The sequence below is a fragment of the Myripristis murdjan genome, chromosome 21, assembly GCF_902150065.1.
Source record: "Myripristis murdjan chromosome 21, fMyrMur1.1, whole genome shotgun sequence".
In the NCBI taxonomy this organism is placed as follows: domain Eukaryota; kingdom Metazoa; phylum Chordata; class Actinopteri; order Holocentriformes; family Holocentridae; genus Myripristis; species Myripristis murdjan.
Window position 1 is genome coordinate 14737113 of NC_044000.1, and position 24820 is coordinate 14761932.

At 38.7% G+C, this 24820-nt stretch overlaps 1 long non-coding RNA gene across 1 annotated transcript; it reads left to right on the forward strand.

The window, feature by feature from the left end:
- Positions 1-2292: 2292 nt before the first annotated feature.
- LOC115380081 (uncharacterized) lies at positions 2293-24544 on the forward strand. Its single transcript, XR_003930292.1, has 3 exons — positions 2293-2403; positions 6028-6187; positions 23000-24544. It is a non-coding gene; the product is annotated as an uncharacterized LOC115380081 (long non-coding RNA).
- Positions 24545-24820: the final 276 nt, after the last annotated feature.

The window sequence follows — 24820 nt, forward strand, 5'->3', positions numbered from 1 at the left end:
ATTAATTGCTGTGAATATTTGAATCTTAAACTCTGCTGCCAAGCCAGAAGTGATGGCATTTGGTCAGTGATGTAGTAACTCAATAAAATCAGATTGCCATTGACAACTATTGTATGTCTAGCTCGGTCACTGTGTAGAATACGTGCCCCACTCCAATGTGAAGCATTTTAAAGGCATAATGATTAATCACTTACAAGCTCATTCTTAGATGTGTTGTTTCTCACTTATAAAACCCACTGAGGTGTTTGAAGCATCTTTGACTTTCCACTGTATCAATAATTTGAGCATACAGAACAAACTCCATGCTGACAGTAAGGCCCCAGCTTGGTCCTGGTCATTTAGTTGACTCTAGCTGCAGGAAGGTCAGAGAACAGCAGTGTTAGCTCAGCGGCATACAGTTAGATGTTTCTGCACAGGCAGATTGATGGTTCAAATTTCATCTTGTTCCTTGTTGTTAGATCTGAGCTCCTATCTTGATCGATGGCCTCCGCTGACTTCATTATTACACTGCAGAGTTTGCTAACTTTCTTGCTACTCGATAGATCGTGGTTTTCTGATTCTTCTCCTTCAACTCTCTGAAAGTATTCCAGCTCATCCGCTGATAAATGGTAAAAGTTTTTCTCACTGCAACCTATGGCCTCATCAGAAGTCTGTCACTCTATATTCGTTTTTAAATATGCAAATTCAGTTAACACAAGTCTTCATTCAAATGCTACCAATTCTGAGATTCTGTAGTTGCCATATCACATGTTTTTAAATGATGTTCAGATATGTCAAACAGTGATACTACAATACTTTGTGCTATATGAACATTTTCTTTTTTGCCCAATGTATGATCAAACTTCAATAAAATATTTGACAATACACCTGAAATCAGCAGAATGTTGTGTGACAATGTTTTTTTTTTCTTTAGATCTTTATGACCAACATTTTGATTATTGTATTTTTTATTTTATTTTTTTTAATAAAATTGCTGACCTGCCATTTCAAAGTTGATTGCATTTGGTCAATAGGGGATACTGTAGCTGCCTATGTATGTTTGTGTGTGTGTGTCTGTGTGTGCATATAATATTTATGTATATATGTATGAGCATATTAAACTTTGAAAATGTTTAATTGTTGTACATACATATTATACATACAGTTTACACATAAACTGATTAATTCATAAACTGATTAAAAGTGAAGGCAATAAACACAAAATGTTGTTTCTTTGGTGTCTAACATTAGCATTTGCCTTCATATTGGTCCCAGAATGGAGCAGCCTATATCACTCAGTGGTAGAAGAGCCTACTGGCCTTCGTGGGTTTGAATCCCAAACAGTAGTACCCTTTTTGCCCTACATGAACATATGCCGACATTGTCCCTTTGAGCCTTATATAATAGCAAGCATTCAAATTCAAATTCCTCTGAAGGTCACACTAAAGCCATTGGCCCTCCATTTTCACCGTACACGCATATCTGTTCTTCTCTTCCTCTGCTAGTTCAGCTTCATCAGTAATCCTGATTAAAAAAGGGTAAAAATGGATTATGGTTATTTTTTGATTATGCTTTTGGCAAATGTTGCAGTTTTAGGACATGGACTAAGTTGAAGACTGTTTATTGTGTCAGGTGCTGCTTGTGGCTATAGGTTATTATGTTATTTTTTTTTTTGGAACATGTGCACAGAAATAGCAAACTCTCATCAGCTCAAGCTGTATTTTGAATCCATATGTTGTTGATATTCCTTCTGTGACAAACATGGTGGCTAAAGTAAAATGCTATGGAAGCCAACTCTAGTGTGCAGATGTCTTTTGTGAACTTTCATGAACTTTTTTTCACTGTGGCACCAAGATTTTCAGACATGAATGTTATGCGTTTTGTACTTGAAATTTGTTCTTTCACATAATAGTTCATTTCCTTTTTCCTGAATTCATCTGGTATGCAGCTGTCAATCACAATCCATTTTTATTGCATCAAATAACTGTCAAAAATCTAATTTATTAGAAAAATAAATATTTGGACACAAATCAGCGTGATATAAACTTACTTAAATGACAGAAACCATCCTTTTATTTAATTTACTTGAAGCTGACTTTGATTTTTTTAGTTTGGTTCATGGAGGGGGGCCTGGTTTATGACCTATACTGCAGCCGGCCACCAGGGGGCGATCGAGATGTTTTGCTTTCACTTAATGGGAGGGCAAAACTGATGTGTCGTCCTTCTTTAATTCAGTCTAGGGAGCAGGGGGCGCTATTGTCCGTGAATGCAGGGTTAATGGGGACGAGAAGCTGACAGGCAGGCCTTGTTTAGCTAATTTCATATTTTCAACACACGAGGAAGTTTCTTATTTCCTGAATTTTCTCCTAGATAAGGGGACATGAAGCCCTGAATGAGAGGTGACCCTAAACAGCATTGCTTGAGGTAAAAGTGTGTCCAACTGCATGTTTAGTCAAAACTAATGACAAAACCAATTTTTTTCTTTGGGCGTGCACACAGTAGCCTTTTCATGCTCGTCCTCCTCCTTAGCGAGGCTGTTTTAAGGCTCAGACTTAGCATAAAAATAAAAAAAACTGAATGAATTCTTCCATTGTGAAGCTGTTTATCATCTGTCAAAAAGTCTTCCATGTGTACCTGCCACCATCCCAGCCCCTGTTGGGAGGACATGTTTGTTATTTTAATGTTGTCATATCTTTATCCCCTCCCCCCTTCATTGTATATTGTTTTTATAGCAACAACACACCAGACCTTGGGCTAATTTGGTAAGCTAGCTTGTTATTGCCTATAGATAGGACAAGTCATACATTTATAGACAACTGTCAAGCACAGACTGGGGTATGACAACAAGTTGACAATTTGTTCAGCTGAATCAGCCTGTCCTGTCAAGCAACTGATGGGTTCACAAGTAAAAAAAGTGAAAAGATGATATTTTTTGGTTTGATTGTGAGCAACTTGAACCTAGACCACTCCAGCACTATTGCACATGGCCCTGCCTTTGGACCAGTGATGCTAGCCACTATGATATAGTGACCCATTGAATTAAATAATAAATGTAGATTTATTATTATCAGCGTTTATGATAGCCTAAAAGTGATGCTAAACTCTCCTCCTCCATATCTCCACACATAACTCCACAACCTAGAGGCCCTGTCCCTCATTTGCCATCAACCTATTGTAATGTAAGGTAGCCTTGTTCAGCCTGAGAGGTACAGTTGGCCATCCAGACATCCAGGACAGATCAACAGCATGCATAGTGTAAGACAAAATAAAAAGTTTGTAATCTGTGAAGATGAAATATGTTACCATGTTATTTAAAGAGCACTGGCCAAGTAGTACAGATCCACAAATGCATATGCAAAGGTAATATGGATACAGCATAAGACATAGGGCCTAGCCTATGGATAGTAAGTTACGGATAACATAGGCTAATGTATGTTTGATTTAGAAATTATGTTGTGTGGGCTGTGTGCACTGGACAACTGGACATAACTGACAGGTTTACAGAATATTAAACTATAAAAGGTAGTGCATACAATGTAAATAATATTTTTACCTCCGTAGTCTGGCAGTGAGTGTGTGCTCCCCTCCAGACAGTCTGAGTTTTGTCCACTAGATGTCAGGGAGCTCCCAGATTTCAGAACAAGCTCTTCCATGCTCAGCTCTTATAGTAACAAGACCTTACTATAAGTTTATTTTGACCAGCATAATCCAGTTGAGTAGAAAAATACATGTTGTATGAAAATGCATTCATATCCCAGTGATTATGGGTAACAATGGAAAACCTATCAATACATTTTCACTGCACAAAATAAAATGAATACCATATGAAAACACCAAGCATTGTGGAGAGTTAATTAACTCAGATTTGTAATTATAAAACAATGTAAAATCAAGAGCTGCCAGGATATAAATACATCTATTCTAGTGTTGCAATCTGAGGGTGATTCTTGTTTTTGTGAGACTGTGTATTTCCTGCTTTCACAAACCAGAAGAGGGAGACATTACATTAAAAATGCAGCCAAAAATCAGCTCATTTTGAGACTACTCCACATATGTGTGCCATATTTCCATTTTCACCAAACTCTATAAGCTACAAAGTTTATAAACCAAATTGGTATTCATCCAGAATATATATATATACATGTTTATAAATGTATGATGTATAAATTTAGAAAATGACACCGGCCCTTGTAGCATTCAAGGTGCCCATTCCCTTGTTTTGTTTTCATGTCATTCCCTCAACAAATGCCATGCCATCCCAACTTGGTATGGGCCCAAAAAGCTGACACAAAGAGTCATGTGTGAATGTAGTCAGAAGATGGCAATGGTGTCAGGTTAGAGCTTGGCTGTCAGTGTTGGTGGGCTGGACAGGCAGCGGCCTCGCGGTGAGCGGGGCTCCTTTCCGCCTGCTGGAGATCTTGTACTGGCTGCTTGAGTCAGCCCTAAGCCGCTCTCCCCACGCAGGGCTCCCTTCACCACTGTTCACCTAAATCTGTCACACAGATTTGACACTGCGTCACTCGGAGTGCACTCTGAAATGACATGTATATAATGTGGAATATTGTGCACATTTACAGCCCGGACTTCCCTTAGAGCGTTTATGGTTCCTTTTTTTATGATTCTTCTCTTTTTTTTTTTTTTAAGACTATTTTTTCCCATGTATGCGGGGGAAAATACAGTTCTTGATAAGCCATGAATTTAGCATTATACAATGCATAAAAAATGTATTTTTGTGGCTTACATGTTAAACGTAATGTTAAATGTTACGTATTTTATGTTTTCTTACATGTTAAATTACACCTTGTCTTAACTGTTAAAATGAAGAGAAATTATATAACATCTGCAATTCCTTCAAATTAATAGAGAAAAATAAATAAGGTGTAAATTACTTTTTTGGATATCAAGTGGGACAGACTGAGAGGTTAATTCTTATTGTGGATTTCAGAGGATTCAGTGCACATGTTTCCATGTGGAGACTTTATCCGTCATCATGTTTCTTTAACATTCCTATGAAGATTTAAAATTTTTGCCTCAACCACACAGCATGTTCAGCCCATACGAGGCTTTACAATTGAAATCAGTCCAAATTAGGCTCATTGCTCTTTAGGCATGACAAATTACCCTAAATACAATCTCATACTCTCTCACACCTAATAAGACAGTTTAAATTTTATCCAACCGATAAGCTGAAATTTCATTAAAGAACTGAAAAAGTATTCATGTATTTAAATAAAGAAAATAAAGGTATTAAAAAATCTGAAGATGATTTTTTGTTTTTGACGATATAATATTAAATCCTATTCTATTGTTTAGAGAAAAGTCACTTTTTTGTATGTCTCTGTGAGTGTGTATCTGTGTGTACTTCTCTGTGTTTGATTTATCTTAATTAATGTTGTTGAATTGCAGGCTTCCAGAGTTAACATATGGATATAGTATTCATAATAAACATTGGTTTTCCTGTTATCTGACAGCATCCGTCTCCACTCAGCAACATTTAACTCTCCACGCGTTGTTCCCCATTGACAGCTAAATTATTTCTAAAGACATTTGCAGTAATGATTGGCTAATATTTTTCCAATACACAAAAGGTCTGTGTCTATTCAGGCTTGTCTCGTCATCTGCCTCTGTCTGGGAGGTTCAGTGCGTTTCCTCGATAAGAACCTGCTGCCTTTAGAAAGTTCTGCTTTAACAACAGAGAGAGGAGAGTGGACCAGAGTGCCCATCACCCTGGGTTCATGAGTATGAACCACTTCTCGCTCTCTGTCGCTTTCTTCTGCAGTATTTACTGGATAAAGTGGTAGCATCTGGCCTTGGTGGCCAGTAAGCAGGATTTTCTCTCCCCAGCTGGTGTGGCTTTGACGGTTTCTAGTGCACAAAGTGACTAGAAACTGGGCTGTGGTGTAGGGTTTTCATTCTTATTTAAAACAAGCAATAATTAGCAAAGCAGTGTAACTGTAGTCATGTTTATTTAGATATACAATAGTTGACTGTATGAATTCTACTTTTTAAAAAAGTATTTTAAAAACATGATGCTTGTGTCTTTAACAGGCCCAGGATGACTGCTGTGATATTTTTTTTTCCTGTTGTAATGGAGGAGTCATGGACATCTGTCCCACTGGGAATCCTCAGTCCTTTGAAAAGAAAAACAGAGGTTAAAAATCTGCTAAACCAGTTAGCAGCAACCAGGAATAATCCTTCTCCTCTACAGGTAATGAGTTTGATTAATTTTTGACCTTTGCAATCTTTTCACTTCCTTTTAAGCCTTTTCTCATTTTGCCCCACCCCAGATAATAAGGTGCTGGGCTTTCTATTGCCCACCAGATATTTTTACATCGATGACTTGTGTAATGAGCACATTGTTTGCACAGGAATACAGGTGGCGATGAATATAGCAATAATTTTGAAATTTTTGGGGGGCTTTTGAAATTTAATGCGCTCATTAAATAAAACTACGCACCGGATGCAGGTCTAAATCCCAAGTAGGAGACATTTTTTACATCGTTTTAGATACTCGCGTAACTCAGAGGTGACTTAAAAAAAAAAATTAAAATAACTTTTTGGCCTATAAATTATAATGCAGGAGATGCTCATTTTCTCACACAGGTGTTTAGAGCTCCTCTCTCTGATAAATCATGATTTGTAAACTTTCTCATAGACCGCAGTGACAGGTTTCCTCTGATAATGTAGAAAAATGGGCAAAGAGAGGGCTGGGCTTAAGCAGAGCTGTGATTTAGAGCAGAGAGATGCAGCATCCCTCCTTTCCAGTGGAGGCCCTTCTGGGTTTGATTTAATTCTCTCCTTGCACTATTAAAAAGGCCTTCCAGTCTCTTCACTGTGTGCACCTTGCTGTCATAACTGGCACAAAATCATTTATCAATGCCGTTTGTAGGCAGTGCGACTAAGGCCTTTCGCAGTGTATATTTTTCCATTATTGATTGTGTGTGTAATGCATGAAGAAGTGCAAAGATGGGTCTCCTCCTGTGTTGGAATGACCATATTAGGCCAGTAGATGAGGTAACTTTTTCTGCTTCATCTAGGAATCCATACACAAATTATCATTCCTGCTGGGCAGTTAACTTTGCACTTAAAATGCTTCTTCATTTTGTTGGCTACTGAGCTCGACAATAATCCTGTTGTGGACATACAACAAGCAGTTATTTGGAGCAACAAGCTGAAAGGCAGTGAATGTCAGTGTCCCCCTTTGTTGTTTAATTTATTTTCTTTTCAAAGTGAAGGGAGGTGTCCTTGCTGTGAGAGTTAGTCATTGATGTGGCTATAGTTAGTCCCTCCCCTGCTGCGACTGTCTGTAGGAGAAGCTACTTCCCCTCTCCTACTCGTTCATGGCTTGGCTTGCTCAGGTTGATCGCCTCACTCTGTCTGCTATTTTTTGTGTATGTGTGTGTGTATGTGTTGGTGTGGGGGCAGGTGCATTTGATGAAGAACAAAAAGATATATTTTAAGTGTGAAGTACAGAGGAGCCATATTTACAGGAGCCACATTGTTCATGGGTCAAAAAAGTCCAGTGACCACCTCAACAAAGCTGGAAGAGTTGAGACTCTCATCCTGATGGAAAGGTTGCTGAGATCAGTGTTGTGGTACCTTTTTTTTTTTTTTTTGCTGCCTGCCATAACATGTCATATAACAACCCCTGAGCACTGAATTTTGGACTAAATTATGAGGTTAGACTATCAGGGGTAAAAAGAAATGAAGCACACACATGCACATGCAGCAGGGAACATAGGTGCGGGACAAATAAAGCAACAATAATTCAAAAACATGGCGTCTGTACAGTGATGTATCTATTGCTGCCATATTTTAATGATAAATTAGATCAGTGTTATGGTCCCATAAGGATCTTCATCAGGATCTATTCATATTGCATTGAAACATTAATCAGATTTTTTCTTTAAAATATGGTATGATATTTATTCCATCATGTTTTTAAAGATTATTTGTCGTATCTGTGATTCTTGGTTAGAGCTGTCAGGCTACTTTACAAAAGGTTGTTGTGAAGGGACTTTAGGGACATTGTATTGTATAGGCTGGCGGTCTCTTGATTTCTATGAGGTGCTTCCAAACTCACTTACGTTATCATAGGGTTGTAGAGCTCACATAATAGATTTTGCTTTATAGATGTATATACAGAGTGATGTGCTTAATTTCTCTGAAGGTAAGCTGTAGGAAATATTGTAAGGCCTACAATTCCTGCCAGCTTTAAACGCAAAGGCAAAAAAAAAAAAAAAAAACCTGTAATCGCTGGATGTTAATCTTAATTATTGAACAATCTCCCTTTGTGAAATTGAGAGTCATAATGATACCAAATTGTTTTATCAACGACTAACAAATGGTCTTATCAGCAACTGTCAAACCCTCTGTTGATAAGCTTAAGGTAAATGGAGTGTGTTCCCACAGAGAATCTATTACAGGCTGAGAGCCCTTTATCTCAGCTGTCTTAAATATTGGCACGTACAGTAATTTGTCCCCGTTTTCTATTGATTACTTGTTTTTCTCTCAGGTTATGCTGTAAACAGGGTAAATAATGACAGATTTGACTGGAGGTCCCTTCAGAGCTAAACCTAGGCTCTGGCTACTGTATAACTAATGAAGGTTGCGGGAAGTGGCCATCACGGTCATTTTAGCTTTTCAGTGCCATTTCTCAGAAGCAGATCAGGCATGTTGTCAATGCGACAGGAAGTTCTTGTTGAAAGCTGAGGATGCTGATCAGGGCTGGCAGGGGAGTGTTGTGCACTAATTGTAATTTATACGTCAGATGAGAGGAGGTGTGGCTTGTGCAGCAGTTTATCAGATCCAAGGAAACAAGCGCCAACAGGAATAGTAAGCCGGGAGTGGGAGGATCAGAGAAGTGTTTATTTCAGATAGGCAATAAGTAGGCCTGGAAATATTTTGTACTAGCTAAAGAGGGGGTGTTTGAGATATGTGTGGCTGTATTTTTCAGAAGCATTACATGAAGGTAGGAAGAAAGACTGTCTTCACTCTTAGCTTCATTATTTCGTCATGTACACTTCTGTTACTGCATATAACATGTCCAAAACAGCATGTTGTAAGCACATATATTAGAATAATGTTATAATATACAGTGTTACAATAATAATTCCTGACTAGCAGAACTAAAACTTTTCAGCTTCTCTATTTATTTTAAAGACTTGTGTCCAAAAAGTGTGGTGTCTTGCCTGGGTTTTTATCACTTTCATATCGCCGTCTGGAATGCATTGCTAAGCCCGGCGTCCAAGGGCTAGCATATAGCTCTCTCCGCAGGCTTTGTACAGGATGAAGAAGTCATAATCCTCAAACAGACTTAAATTCCTCCAGAAAGGCTCTTGATCCTGAATCCACTCATTTTCTTCAAACAGCTCGGCCCAAAAGAGAAGGGATATTTGGGAATGGCTGAAATCCTTGATTGAAATCTGCTACAAGTGGACACACACACGCGCACACACACAAGCACAGCCGTGCATGTGCATCCACACACACACACGCACGCACACACTTACACACACAAAAAATACAAACACACACACACACCTCCCCAGCCATCGCCTGCTGTCAGCGAGAGCCCAGACCAGGTTGTTGAGAGGGCCTCTCTGAGCTCTTATTAAAAGGTAAACTTCTCTAAGGCCAGGGAATCATGTCAATCACAGGTTGTGTTTTCGCACAGAGCCCAAAGCTTGCTCTCTCCACCCTGTCAGACGCTGTTATCACCCTCAAAGCCATATCAGAACGCTGTTTGTTCTGCGCTTTAGTTTCACCCACACAGCGGATTCAAAAAGGTACAGGTCTATTTGATAGTGTATATTTCATTGCCGGAGAGAGACTGTGTTTGTCTTGCTGTGTTTGTCAGCTCGTATTTGAGCTGAGGGTTCCTATTAAAACTAAACACCATATCAGAGGAATATTGCCACCGCCAGGCTCCTTTAAATCGCATATTGAGCCCATGGTGTGTGGAAGCAATTTAGTTGTAGCGTAGTTTATAAGTGTGACTGTGCTTGTGATATCTCTATTTACTTTTGACTCTCATTTATTTACACTCTACACAGTAGCCTCCTTTGAGATAATTTAAAATGTATTATGATAATTACCTTAGTTATATTGTCACTCGTCCCCGTAGAAATATTTTATTGTTTGCCATTTCATTGAACTGATATATCTCTGTCAGTATGTGGCTATTTCCATTGAGCTGGATCACATCCTCAAGTTCACCAAGGACTTCCAAACTGCATCTCCAGCTGTCTTCACCTTTATACTATATGCATAAAGGTGTATACGGGATATAATTTTCAGATGACTGAGGGATGTTGTTTTGTGTGTGAAACAAAATCCAGGAATGCAATAGGAGCACTACCCGATTTTATGTCTCTCTGTTCTTTTTTTTTTGTTGTTGTTGTTTGGTAGTGGACTCTGACCCAGACATCTGATGTGATTGTATTGTATATTCATTCAAACAAATTAATTAATTAATACTGTATAAGTGTATATTTGGAAATTTGTGTTTGCAACGTGTTATACCAAGGGGATGTTTCAATTTCAGCTTCTTTAATATCTCATTTAGGCGTTTTAAACCTAAATTTTGATTTTGTTATCTTAAATCCTATTATGTGGTTGATAGGCTATAGATATATGCATTCTAAGTACTCCTTTATCACTGTCCATTAATTAAATACTTTGCAGAGCCTCAACACTCACCCACACAGGATAAGGAAAACAATGGCGGAGCAGCAGGGCTATTCCAGTCATTAGTAAGTTTGCTGGACAAACTGTAGGATCTAACATTGTGGGTGGCTGGGGAAATAAAAAGGTACTTAGGCTGGTATTGACCCTCTACCCTGACCTACTGCTGTTTGCTCTGTAGCCAACCTTGCATGACACACACACAGACACACACACACACACACACAGATGCACACATTATATGCTCGTGCATGCATGTCTGGGAGAGACACCATGAGTGATGAAAGATGATAAACAGTATTGGGTTTCCATTATTGTCAGCTGCGTCTGGGGCAGCAGTTGCTCTACATGAAGTGTGTAACAACAGCTAAATATAAGTGAGCGGATTTAGGCAAAGCAATTATGAATGCATGAACAAACTCAGTTGATGTTTCATGCAAGATGCTTTTATTTTATAAATGCATTTTTAGTTGTTTCCATACTGCTGGAAACAAACAAACAAACAAACAAACAAACAAAAGACAATCTGGCGATATCGGTATTGCAAATGGTAGTGTACTCCTGTCTGTTCAAGAATCCATATCTATATAGAAATTCCTGAGAAAACAGTCCATGAAGGTTCGTGATGGAATGCCGTGTAAACAAACCATTACTGCAACTCCCGCTGATTAACATATGATTGTAATTCATCATATCATGTGCAGCTGGTGACATCTTGCAGCAGCATTTATTCCATGTTGATACATGCCTTTGGTACCTTTTTGACAACTCAAAACAAACAGATTGCAAGCTGTCGCTACATTTGCTCAAGATGAATGGAGAAAATGAATCGGGAAATCAGGTGTGTCAGGTGATTAGCACAATCATACTTGAGATCCTTCTGGAATGATAGGTAGAAATATTTGCATTAACACTAACGGTGAAAACAGACTGTGGCGACAACTGGAACAATTTGTTTTTAACGGGCCATTCATCCATATTGATTTTATACAATGGTATGCTTTGTTGTGGAATTACTGCTAGAACGAGAGTTGAGAGTTTTCTGTGATACTCAATGAATTGCCTCATTCAGGAGGTTAAAGTTTCTCTCATCTAATTGGTATCCACCGGTATTGGTTTTTGATCTGAAATGTAAAGCCTGACCTACATGAGGACTATTGTACTCTGAGGAGCGTGAATATTGGCCATTTTAACAGCATAAATGAGGCAGGAAGTTGTGAAAAAGACAGAAAGGAAAGGACACAGTTTGTTGGAGCGACTCTTAATACAAAACCCCGTTTCCCCTGGGTACGGCTTCACCTGGGGACGTGGGGATTTGAGTGGCATTGTTGAGAATGTTGGTGCTGCTGCTCTGTTGTGCGGCGGTCTCAAGACAGTAATGGGACTCGGTCACCAGGGAACCCTTTGAGTGTGTGTACTGAGGGAAAACTGACATGAGCAGAAGAGAGAGAGGAGAGAGATTCAAACGAGTGAGCAATAGTGAGGGAAATAGACGAGCATTTGTATGGTCTTCTCCGCCAGTGAAGTTGTAAAATGGAAACATATTTCTCCCCTGACAGCTACAGTAGATCTAACCCCCTATGTTGTGCTGCTTATGATGTTGTGCGGTGTAGAGGTGGACTGGGAGGGTGTCCCAAAGGCTTGTTGTTTCATGTCAGAGATTAGATTGAACCAAGCGGCTATGGTTCATACTCATGCCTGGGAGAGGCCAGGCTCTCTGTCACTGACCACAACCTCTGAATTCGTTCCTTGTGCATCCAGATATATATCCTATTGTTTCCATGCTGCTGACTAGTTGTTATCAGTAGTATACAGTGCACTGGTGCATGATTGTTCTTTGGACATGAAGCATTGAGTTCTTTTTTCCTCACTGTTTTCACAGTGCCATTGAAGCTGATAATACATCAATTTTTTTTTAATAATTTAATGATCTCAAAGTTGGTTTTCAAGATGTGGATTAAGTCTAACCCTATATTTAAGATTTTTTTCAGTTATTGTCAATCAGTCAGCCTGATGAAGTTCAGGCCGGATCTCAACAACCACTGAAAATGACTCTGCAGATCAGATGTGTGCTGCATTTACGAAAGGGTGATGACAACCCTGAAAGCTAAGAGGTTGTAAATTTGACATGCCTCATTTATGTGAGATTGTGTCGGAAACCAAATGTGAGTGTGAAACTCTTGGTAGAAGTGTCTCTGTGCCAGTACATTTGCTACATGGAGCTGCTAACTTCTTCCAGTCTGGATAGATGGACGAAGTGCAGAGGAAGCACTTGTCATTCGTCGTGTCAATCCCAGCCACAACAATGTGACAGGAACACTGTGATTTGAGAAAGTAATTGATTTTCCTTCATCAGCTGGGGGAGGTGTTTTAACAACCATTAGGGGTGTGAGAAAAAGCGGCCTGAACTTGATGTTTGATAACATCAAAGTCTCAGAAAAAAAAAACAAAACAACTAAGAACCGCTTTATAATGTTGATATAATATTTGTAATGATTTTGCACAGTTATTAACCGATTATCTTCTTCACAAAGCCTTGCATAATGAACTTCAATTTTCCATGAAGTTTTCAGCTTTCCTGTGTGATAACACTGAAAGGGTTTTAAGCAATAGTATTTCACAAATGCCTTTAGACAGTACTTAAGAAAATTGCACTGTAATTGTCTGGTAATAGAAATTGCTAGAAATCACCTCCTTTGCTGTAATAATCTATTTGATGCATGCTTGTCTGCTCTGTGAGGGAAGAGGTTAGCTGTCCCCCTCAGTTTCCAGAAGAAGGTTTAAGGAAGGATCCACTGAAGGCATCTGTCAGTGGGGTAAAGAGCACTGACAGCCATACGTCATCTCTGCCTGGTGCAGGCCCCTGTATTTAAAAGAGTACGGCAGTCAAAAGCCCATAAAAGTGAGTGACTCCTTGGAAGCATCTGCCACTGCGTGCAGGGAGGAGATTCAATGTGAAAAAGGGGAGATAATGTGCTCACTCACTAATGGGCACCCGACTAGACACAGGCTCATTTTTCACATCATGTCATCTGTAAGGTTTGAATAAAAGTAATGGCCACAATGAGCCTGGATCTCTCCCAGCCATTATGGCTTTTGCCTCCTCACTTTTATTTGTGTTGACTTGTACAGTCGGAGGAGATGACAGTCTGGGCCTGTGGATCAGTCAGAGTGATGATCTGCACTGCTCCCCTCTGCTGCTGACAGGTCCCTTCTCTCTGGCAGGCATGTGAGGCCAGCATGCCGCGCTACGTCATATCAAATGCTGTAATCTGACAGAATAAAGGGATTTGCACACTGGGGACATCACAAACTCTGTCTTTTGTAATTTTCTGACAGAGACAGAAGGGGGAAATGAAAGGGTTTCTACAGTTTCATGTAGTAAGAATTAGTGTCAGTCAAAGTTAAGTGGCTATTTTAAGATAAATAGGAGAGGATTTCCGTGCCATGTTTTGGGGCGATGGGCTTTAAAAGACTATGCTAATGTGAGTAGATACTGATTGGTGGTCGGATGTTTTCATTTCCTGAACATTCAGAGTCGCAGGACACAACATGTCTAAATATCCATTCTGAAAAGGTTAGTGCGTAATTAACGCTTAAATTCACTGCCACTGTCAGCCGTGTTCAGTTCAGAATAACAATAGATGCTCAGATGGTAATCTGAGCTTCTATTAAGCATACTGGCCTATATTCCATAGGATATGCCAGACAGAAATCTTAAGTATTCTAGTTAATATTATTATTATTAATATTATTAGTATTATTATTATCATTGTTGTTGTTATTGTACTGCATAAAATATCATGAAAAAAGAACCCAATTCCCCTTGCCTCATATACATTTATATACAGTTAAAGTATACTGTATATACACCAAAAATTCCAAGATGCTGTGTTAATTTCTGTGAATGCAGTTCAGGAAAGGGCATTCCAAATCCTATCACTTAATTCTGATGATCGGCCATTTGGAAAAAATCTACATTGTTTTATGTGCTTGTGCTTATTTCTGTTGGTGCTTCAGTCTGCTAGTATGACATAATTTCTTTGTATGTAGAGGAGGGGAGCAATGTTGACATCTCAGAAAGCCTTAACATTATATAATACGCATTTCATGCTTTGTCAATTATTTTTAAAATAAAGGACTTTTTTGTGTCAGCCCCTATAAAAATGAGAAGACGGATGAGAAAACAAGTGATTTCCTTATTAGGTCCAGGAGTCAAAGGCCCTCTCCCAGAGCCGTGGGCTTCAAGAGCCCAGAAGATTAAGACATATATTGGATTCATGATGGAGGCCACAAAGTTCATTTTCAAAATAAAACAGAATATTATTCACAGTCCTTTTAAAATTCAGATTGCCAGCTGACCTGTGACTTGGAAGTAGTGTATTACATTTTCAATGAGCTACCACTACGCCACTACTAGGAAAGATCCCACTTCCTGCTCCTCTGCTAAGGGAATTATGGGATTAGGCCAATGGTAGTTTTGGGAAAAGAAAGAAATTGTAAAATTAAATTTGGCCATCTTAAATTTTATTTTTCTGTCACTTTTGCATCCCTTTACTGCAAGGTGTTAATTCTTGAAAGCAAAGGAATCCAGATATCATTTTGTGATTGGTACTGGGGAAACACCACAGTGAGGGGAAACAAAAACAGTCCTGCTTTGCAATGCGGTGAAAATCTCCCACCGGTGATGTTATAAGACACATGCACACAGCACTGGCTGATTTTCATATATATTAAAATCACCACCTACTGTGGCATATGAAATTGTGCAAACTGCTAAGGCCCAGGCTTACTGTTGGAACTTTCGCTTCTCTTTGATTCAGATTTCCTTCTAGTTTCTTTGACCCTAAAAAAGGTGGCCAATAATCTCATTCACACACTGAAGACCCCCAGGTACCATACATAAGACCAGAGAAGTAATATTGACATTGTTCAGCTGCATAAAAAGTTGCTTGTCATACACAAATATTATGAAAAGTTAACACTCTTCCTCCAAGCTATATGTACTCATAGTTGCCATATTATAATAGAAATCTCCAGTTAAACCCTCCTCCAGCACAATGGAAATCTGTGTACCACACTTACATAGAAATATCAATATAATATTCGGTCAAAATTCCAATTTAAACAACCATTACAACAGAGTGAGCTCTCAGATATTGAGGGAATGCATCGGGCATGATCCGTCACTAGCCCAGTTTGTGGGCTGCACCGCACATGGTAATAAAGCCACAACTTCAGCATGGTGAGCTCATTCCCATATAGTGCCCCCCCAACCAACCCCCATCTCCCTGCACCAATGCCTGCCTCATCACTCCACACAAAATATCCCAGCCTTAATTGGTCTGTGCTCCTCCAACATGTTTGTAATGAAAAAAGCAGCACATAATTCTTAGTTTGTTGGCTGGCAGAGCCCAATTTACAAAAGTGGAGGTTGGTGATAAGCAGAGACAGTACGGCTGTGGAGTGCTCAGAACAATGAATCACCCCGCTGCCAGGGTTGAGCAGAATATAATTGAGTCCAACATCTCTGAGCACTTTCACCATAATTAATGATAATCTGTAACAGAGGAATCTGAGATTCCAGTTCACAGAACTGTTTAATTAGGCCCAGTAATGAAAGCACAGGCACTACAAGAATATGGCCGGCCTCATGATTAATGATTTGTGCTACTGAACACAAAAGTGCTGCACCGTTAACTCCAACGGATGCTGCTGTGTCTCACTGGCATTTACAGAACACCAAAATACATGTGGGGCTGTTTTCATCCACTGTATCAAATAGGATAAATACTATATTTTCTATTATCTGTGTATGGCAAGCATTATTCCTTCTATTGTGATCTCTCTCTTTTTGCTCTGGATGGACTGATTTTGTGTTTTTATGTATATATGTCATTATTATTTACATTATTATAATTATTATCATTTTATTATTATTTTTACTTGTGGTGGACTTTATTCTAAAAATGGACTGACTAGCTTGACATTTTTCACATGCTCATGAAAACAGATATAATTGTGCATGTACAGTAATGCAGTTTCATTTATCAAGTTCCATAGTTTGCCTCAGTGCAGATGTAAATATTTCTTGGCCAGTTCCGACAATTCTGATTTTTCTTTAAGATTGACCTGCTGATATTGATCTTGGCCGATTCCAGTTTTCTTTTTTTAATATAATTAACAGTATACACAAAAAATGTTTGTTCTTAGAAAGTGAGTATTCTCACTGGGCTCATGGCAGGACAACAGAGTGATTTTTTTCACCACTGTCCCGTTTTAACTGTCCCTAGGTCGGTATAAACTATCCAAAATTTGTAATGTGTTTTGTTTGTTTGTTGTTGATTGTGGTTATTGGCATAAAAAAATCTATTCAGTTGATTAGGAAATAAATGATCATATTTTCATTTATATATTTGCTTCAATAAAAAAATACATTTGTAGTGTTAATTATGTACTATAAGCTGTTAGTTAGAATCAGTGTTAGGAAGTTAAACCAGTCATAATTCCCTCTCTAATATCTATTTTATTTTGCTGTGCAAACATCAACAAATTTCTCCTTTAGGACACTGTATATAATTTATAATGTATCTTTGCCCTGTACCCGATATTTTTCTCAGGGAATTGTGACCCTGTTCAAACTCGGAGCCGGTTATGATCCTCATCCCTGTTCTGTCTTGACTTGCAGGCCGACTCTCTTGTGTTGGTGGTCGGTTTGTGTGTCATCTGCGTCAGTGCCGTCGTTTACTCTAGTTAAATAGTCCAACATGTTTGGATTGGCTCACTGGGCAATGGTCGGTCCTGCAGGAACATTTCAGAATCGTTATATTTTTTGCAAGTCTTGTGCCTCAGTCAGCGAAGGGGACAGCCAGTGATCACGAACGGTAACAGCACGAAAAGAGATGCTCAGTTGTATTCGCCGCCTGTAGTGAGAACACTGGTCATAGATGTGCAGGCGATCCAATTTGTCATTTCCAACACCAAAATTTTTCAGCTGTTGAGCCTCAACCCCCATGCCTATCTGGCAAAACTGGTGCCTTAGATAAGCTAATGCAATCAGCTGTGGAGTCATGCAGACCTGCTGGTCCCGGTTTGAGCTGATCTGGCATAAAATTGTCTGGTAACGATCTCGGGCTGATTGATCAGTGCACCCCAAAAATATTGTGCCCCCCTAATTAAATTATGATTAGCATAATTATACAATTAGAGGGGCTTTAAGATTTGTTACTCTGGAGATGATGATAGTTTAACAATTTATACCTTTTTACCATTATAACAACTAGAAATGTTTAAGATGAGATGCAAGGTGTAGTTTCTGTTCGATTCAATTAGTTTTAAGGCTTTCAATAGCTTTTGCCTGATTAAAAAAAAAATAATGCTTGGCATGATGGGTTATTCTTCAACTTTAAGGTACTTACTTTGTTGTTGTGTACTTTTCTTATATTTTCTTAGCTGTACAGCCAGTAAAATCCCTACTTGTTTACAGTTTTGATAGACTTCTCTGCAAAGGCATGTCAGAGAAAAATAACGTGGTACCATTCACTCAAGTAATAAAAAAGGACATAAGAATTGAGGTCTTTTACTTAAAAGTCTGGATTACATTATTGAATGAAATGCTCCAGCTCCTGTTTGTGCCTTGCAGGCATCTTTGTGGTTATTTCCTGGTAGTATAGCTGGAGTTCTTTGACTTCATAACCCAGCAGCAGGCAGGGCTATAGAGTGGGTATGTGCTAGGCTGGCTCCACCTTTTAAATGGATCTCATGAAATGCACAATAATACAGTCATACCATTACTGAAACAAAATAAGATTTTGTTTGGCATGAATTGGATTTCTACTCAAAAAAAAAGCTATTAGTCACTCTCTGTCAGTTTGTTGACTGCCCTGAGTTTGATGTTTTTGTGCACTGTACCTCTGAAGTTAAATTCTCCACTTGCTTGCATATTTTCTAGATACTGCTGACTTTGGTGAAAATGTGGCTTGGCAAATCAAGAGCAGTGCTGAGATAATAATAAAGAGATCACACTCTTTGAAATAATAGGAGAGAGATGCTGTGCATGAGCATACTATTCATTTTATTCATCATACCTTTCAGTACAAGTCTCCATCAAGTAGACACATGCCTTAGGAAACCGCTGTGTGAAAGGCAATAAGTGTAGAAAACCAGTCACAGAAGCTCAACCCACATAAATCTATGACAAAAACTTTCCAAAAATGAGTGAGAACATGAAAAAAGGAGAGGAAAGATGTATTCCTTTGAAAGAAATGACTGTAACCAACCCCCCACCCCCATGTCTAAATCTTGTTTAGTTCTTTAATTCTACAGTTTCTGACCTGGATCTGGCCGTCGCTGCACATGAAAGAAATTACAAAAGCCTCTCAGTCACAGCAGCCCAGCTTCCTCCTGCACCGCAGCATTTGTCATTGCCAAAACAGCAGAGTTTAATTAAGTGTTGTGAGCAGCCTAGTGAGAAACACACTTTAAATTAAACCTCTGAACATGCTGCTATTGGTTCCTTACCTTCTCAACAATCAGCGGGGTGTACGGCATAAATTTCTATCTCTCGAGGGGGAAGGCAGCTTGCCTGCACCTCTAGCGATTCATAAACGGCTTGCCTCCCCAAGAGCAATCTCTTATTACAGCACATTTCATTATAGCCCAGTTTGGAAACAGCAAGCAGATGAATGTGATAATTAATGTCCCTTCCCAAGTAAACATTTTATTTATTCTTGATGAATTAATGGTTGTTATCAGGGTTAAATAAAAAGTAAAATAAAACATTTGGTACTTTATGTTGGTGCATCTGTCTGGAATTGGTAAATTATCTTCTGAGTCGTCAAGCAATTCTTGGTGCAAGAGAGGGAATTAATTCAGTCTCCTCTATAATAATGGATTGTTTCAAGTTGGTAAGCATTGAGTAATGCATTTGTAAGTGCGACTTTTAGAATGTGATGAAATACATCAGGGGTGTCAATGAGGAGAGTTATGGAAGATGATATAAGAAGCCAACATGGGGATAACATCCACAGACAGAGCTATTGTGTTTTTGTATTTTGTATTGGTGCCACAGTGCATGGATTTCTTGTCAAGGGACGCTTTAATAGATACTTACAGTCTTACAGAAAAATGTCTGAAATTAAAATAAATTGGTGTGAGATTTATGCTACACATTTGCAAATATTAGTATGTTGAATTATTGATCATATGTCTATCATTATGTGCCCCTGGTGGCATACAGGCCACAGGAGCAGGATATTATGTCAGCGACTGCATGCACTAACCACAAGCACAACCACAACCACAACCTAGGCTATAACCTTGAGGACATTAAAGTCGAGCTTACTGATGTGATCTTGTTTGCAGTTTTAGCAAAGCAACAATGGACTCAGTTGTTCTTCCAGCCTTTCTTATGGTTTGCAGTCAGTAGTTACGTTTCCACACAATTGTTGTGCTTGTTTTCAGTGCGTTTTCAAAAATTCATCAGAAGAAAATGCATATCAGTGCGCTTTTCTATGAACTACATTATGCAGATTGTTTTTAAAAACACACAAACACTTGGCTATTATGTAATCAAAGCCAGGCAACCAAAAAATGGCAAGATCTGATTACTTCCTTACTGTGGGAAAAGTGACAAAAACATGCCTCACTCATTTGTATTGCTTAAATCATAGTTTGCACACATGTAACATGTCTGCTGCCATGTTTGTTATTACTCAGTGGAGTAAAATCATACGCCAAAAGTCCCTGCTACATGACTGTGTATTTGAATAAACTGTTTCAGTTATCAGCCTTATCACATTTTCCATATTGTCTAATCCACCTCAGCCAAGTATGAAAAACTTTTTTTGCAAAACTGAGGAGTTTTTTTGCTAAGTCCCATTGTTTCCATTCTGTTTTATAATGGGCAAATTCAAAATTTGCATAAAAACGTGCGCATGGAAACCCCACTAATGTAAGCAGTTCTGTTTAAGACATACTCCATTCCATATTACAAACGTCATCTGTTCAGATGATATGCAGCATTCCTTACTGTACAGCTGTCTTTGTTGTCATTGAACTCATCCTACTGGAAACCCAGGCTTGTAACCAAGCCAGGTGGTAAAAAAAACAGTCAGGACCTATGCCTGTATAGAATATAACAAGCCCTGGCACAAACACCTAGACCAATCAAACTCAGCCCACATGAACCTTAAACAAAGGTACATTTTCTCCCCATGTCTGATGACATTTCCTTGTCCTCCCTTTGCTGCCGCTCCTATGTTTGAGCGATCAGACAGCCATTACAAGGTCCAGGTTTATTAACGAGACCATATAGGCCCAACCCTCTCCGCGGTAGAGGTGTAATTCTCGACAAAGTGTGTCACGTTAACTCTGTTGACTGATCCACACAACAGCTGGTTGAGTGGACCTCTCACAGCCCTGAGCAACAACCCTGTAAGGCAGCAGCGATGTCTGTAGCTCTGCAACGCGACCAGAAGGAAGCCTTGATACACGTTTCATACCTGGCTTGTTCATACTGGAGCAGGCAGTCATCTGTACAAGGCGATTTTCAAGTGCTAAATTGGATGAGTCTGAAGTGTCTCCACTTCAGCTAGAGTATACTTAACATATATTGTAACACCTAGCTCAACTTTATGCATAATTGACACAGGGAATTGGGTTATGTGTAAATTTACACTTCAGGAGATGGACTTTGATCAATTTTTACTGTTCATATAAGTCCAGCTAATATTACAGTATTTGTATTTGATATAATTGATTTGCTGAAGCGTTATGTTAATGGTTAACCTCCTTGTTCCTTGATTCAGCAACAAAAAGCTCCCACTAGGATTATCTGTGTAATTTGATAGGAACAGTGCTGCTATACAGTAAATCTTAGATCAAAGGAGGCATGACTTACAGTGCATTCTGGCAGTGGATAACCTACCCTTGTTTCACAGGAACGATGTCATGCAAAATGTATTGGGACCCATAAGGTCAGAGTTAGATGGCTTCGATCATTGATCATTTAAGACCGCTTCTCTGCTCTTCCTCTGTGTAATGTCAAATGATATATGATCACTTCTACACCACTAGTTAATGTACACTATTAGCTCTGTATTTAAACACGATAATGTAATTGATTCACAAATTGATTTATTGATGTTAATTCAAGTGTTTCACATATTAATCACAGTAAAGAAATTAATTTGCTATATTTTATGAGCTGTTGTGTGATCAACTAATGATATGAATTAATCAACTTTAATAAGAATTCAAACACTATTGTTCGGCTAATTTGTCACTTTGTTAGAGGGAGAATGAACAAGGGCCTTTTGATTTACAACACATAACTCTATTGGACTGTTTTAGGGCATCACACAGCCTACAGTATCCTAGAGGTGTTGGATTATGTGTTAAAATGCTTCAACTACAACAGTAAAGATGCAACATTGACTTGATCTGTCTTTTGTATTGTCTCTATTATTTTTGGCTGACTGAGTGTGATAAAATCTTCTTCTGCTTCTTCTGTGTCTTCTTCTTCTTCTTCTTCTTCTTCTTCTTCTTCTTCTTCTTCTTCTTCTTCTTCTCCTCCTAGAAAGTTGCGGCTATGCATTTCCAAATGAAAGGCCTAGTTTAAGGTTTACAACATGATAAAATCAACCATTGATTAATCACTGCTTATCTTAAAAGTTTATGTCTTATTACATTATGGTGATACCATAAAAATGTTAACACCCACATAGAAAGATTGATTGCCTCAGTGTTGTTTTCTGTGCCAGGGTTTGGGACAGTTTACTTTCAAAACAATCATTATAAAATATGGATTGATATCAAAGAAATCTTTGTCAAAAGATGTTTTTATGTATATAATTGCTTTCTTTTTTAGATGTAAGGCTCTGTTGTTTTTGTCGAGATAATACTTTCTTTTTGCATGTTGCATGTTTCTTTGAATTAAAGTGAACTGACCCCAACTCTGGCCTGCACCTTTTATGTGCTAAACGGGCTTATTTTGTCTCTCTCCAGTAAAGTAGAACTTTGCTGTGAGAGGCAAAGTTGAACTGTTTTCACCCTTTCTTTGCTTTGAGTAAACACTGCAATTGTTTTGCACTCCAGAGAGCCACTTAAGTAGTTCATTAGTGGCTATGTCATGTCTTTAAAGTATTGATCTCTCCAGTCAATGGAAAAATAACAACCCAGTTATAAGCGACTTGTCCATAGCGATGGGTAACATAAATTATTTAAAAAGGGCAGATTCGCTGCGGCCATGGAGCCATCAATCATAAGATATGGCAATGACAAAAAGGCTGTGCTTCACAGGGCCCTCCTATCTCACCCTGAACAATTCTATCAGCCAGGTGACTGTGAGGAAGCAGGATGACCTGATGTCACTCACATTGTTGCCTCTGCCTTTGAAGAGCCCAGCTCTCCCCTCAGCCCTGGGATGGGATGGCTAAATGGATTCTCTGTGTTTACCGCTGGCCTCACTCCCAGTGCACTCTTCAATTTGTCTAACAATAAAGGTGGACAGAAGAGTTGGACTCTCCCAAAGAATGGATGAATTTTTTATTGAATGGTTGAATTGAGTTGCAAGTCGCACAATATTTATTCATAGGGGTTTATTCACAGAGATATTCTGCTGAAAAGTGACCCATACAACAAGTCTAGAGGTCTGATTTTCCTCATCTTGCACTCACCTATTCACATGGTCGCACCCGATATCTGCTGTGCTCCACACACACCACACCACTGTCTGCTGCGCTCGCTTGCACCTGCACCTTATTACTCTGCCCTTCAGTTATACACAGCTAAACAGGCTAAACCAGTAAAAATATGCACGTCTGAATGTTCAGCCTAAGTTTCTGTTTGCTTGATCAAAAAATTTTACATTCATCTTGTCAAAAAAGTGAAGGCTGATAACAGACGGGAAGGCCAGACAGGAGGCAATAGGCCTAGACTATTTTGTGATATGATCACATTGTCATGTCCTGTGTGAGGACACAATGTGAAACCACAAAGCTACACACTTGAAGGTGGCGCTTCCTCTCCTCTGTCTTATCTGATGATCAACAGAGTGCAAACCTGTCCCTTTTTATCAGGTTATTTAGGTAGCAAATATTTAGACCTACCTGGGTAGAAACAGCAGGGAGTCTTTTGATAAGTGATCATCTGGTTTGGTCTCATGTCATATGGGTCATGTGGTTTTCTGGAACTATGTTCAAACACAACAACACTCACCCACGCCTCCCGTTTTCCTGTATTTGTATCTTCTGCTGTAAGCTGGAATCCAGGTGTTTAAGAGTGTAGTTTCTAAGTACAATGGCTTAAGGGAGAATTTTGATTGCAACATGGTATGGCCATTCATCATGTGCCTGTCCTGCATTGGATCAGTAGAGACCATTTCAGTGAATTGTTTCCCAAATGTAAAATGGGATAGATTTGTAACATAAATACACTGTAACACAAAAAATACCCATAATTATATATTCAAACATCCAGTTATTATTACACCTCCTGGCAACTGAATAGACAACAGAATTAGAACCTCTCTTCTAACATTTTCTCTCCAAATTGTAAAACAGTATTTTAACCATTGTGCCAGAAATATGCTGTAAAATGTCTGCAGTGACTATATGTATGGTTTGGAAAGACATTTTATTGATATTTTTGTTGATATTAAACATTTTCTCTCCAAATTATAAAACAGTATTTTAACCTTTGTGCCAGAAATATGCTGTAAAACATCTACAATGACTATATGTATGGTTTGGAAAGACATTTTATTGATATTTTTGTTGATATTAAAGATTACAAATTTAGTTTCACATTTTTCTTCTACTCTTGTGTCAAAGAATCCTAACATAATTTATGCACAAATTATCTCTGTAGTGTGGTATATGAGGCCTATTTTGAGTATATCTGTCATAATTAATCTTTTGTGTTCAGTTCCTTTTTTGATTGGTATGCAGTATGTATGCCTTCGTTAATGAATAGAACTACCTTTTATTGCAAGCCCTGTGTACTGTTTGATTCATTTAAGCTGTACTACTTTATGGTTATAATGCTTGCTTTTTTGTCTTGTATAGATCACCATAACAAAAAAAAGAGCCTTCTGCTGCATGGGCTTGTACCTTAATAGCAGCTCATCAGAAACACATAAGGGCATCATAAATGA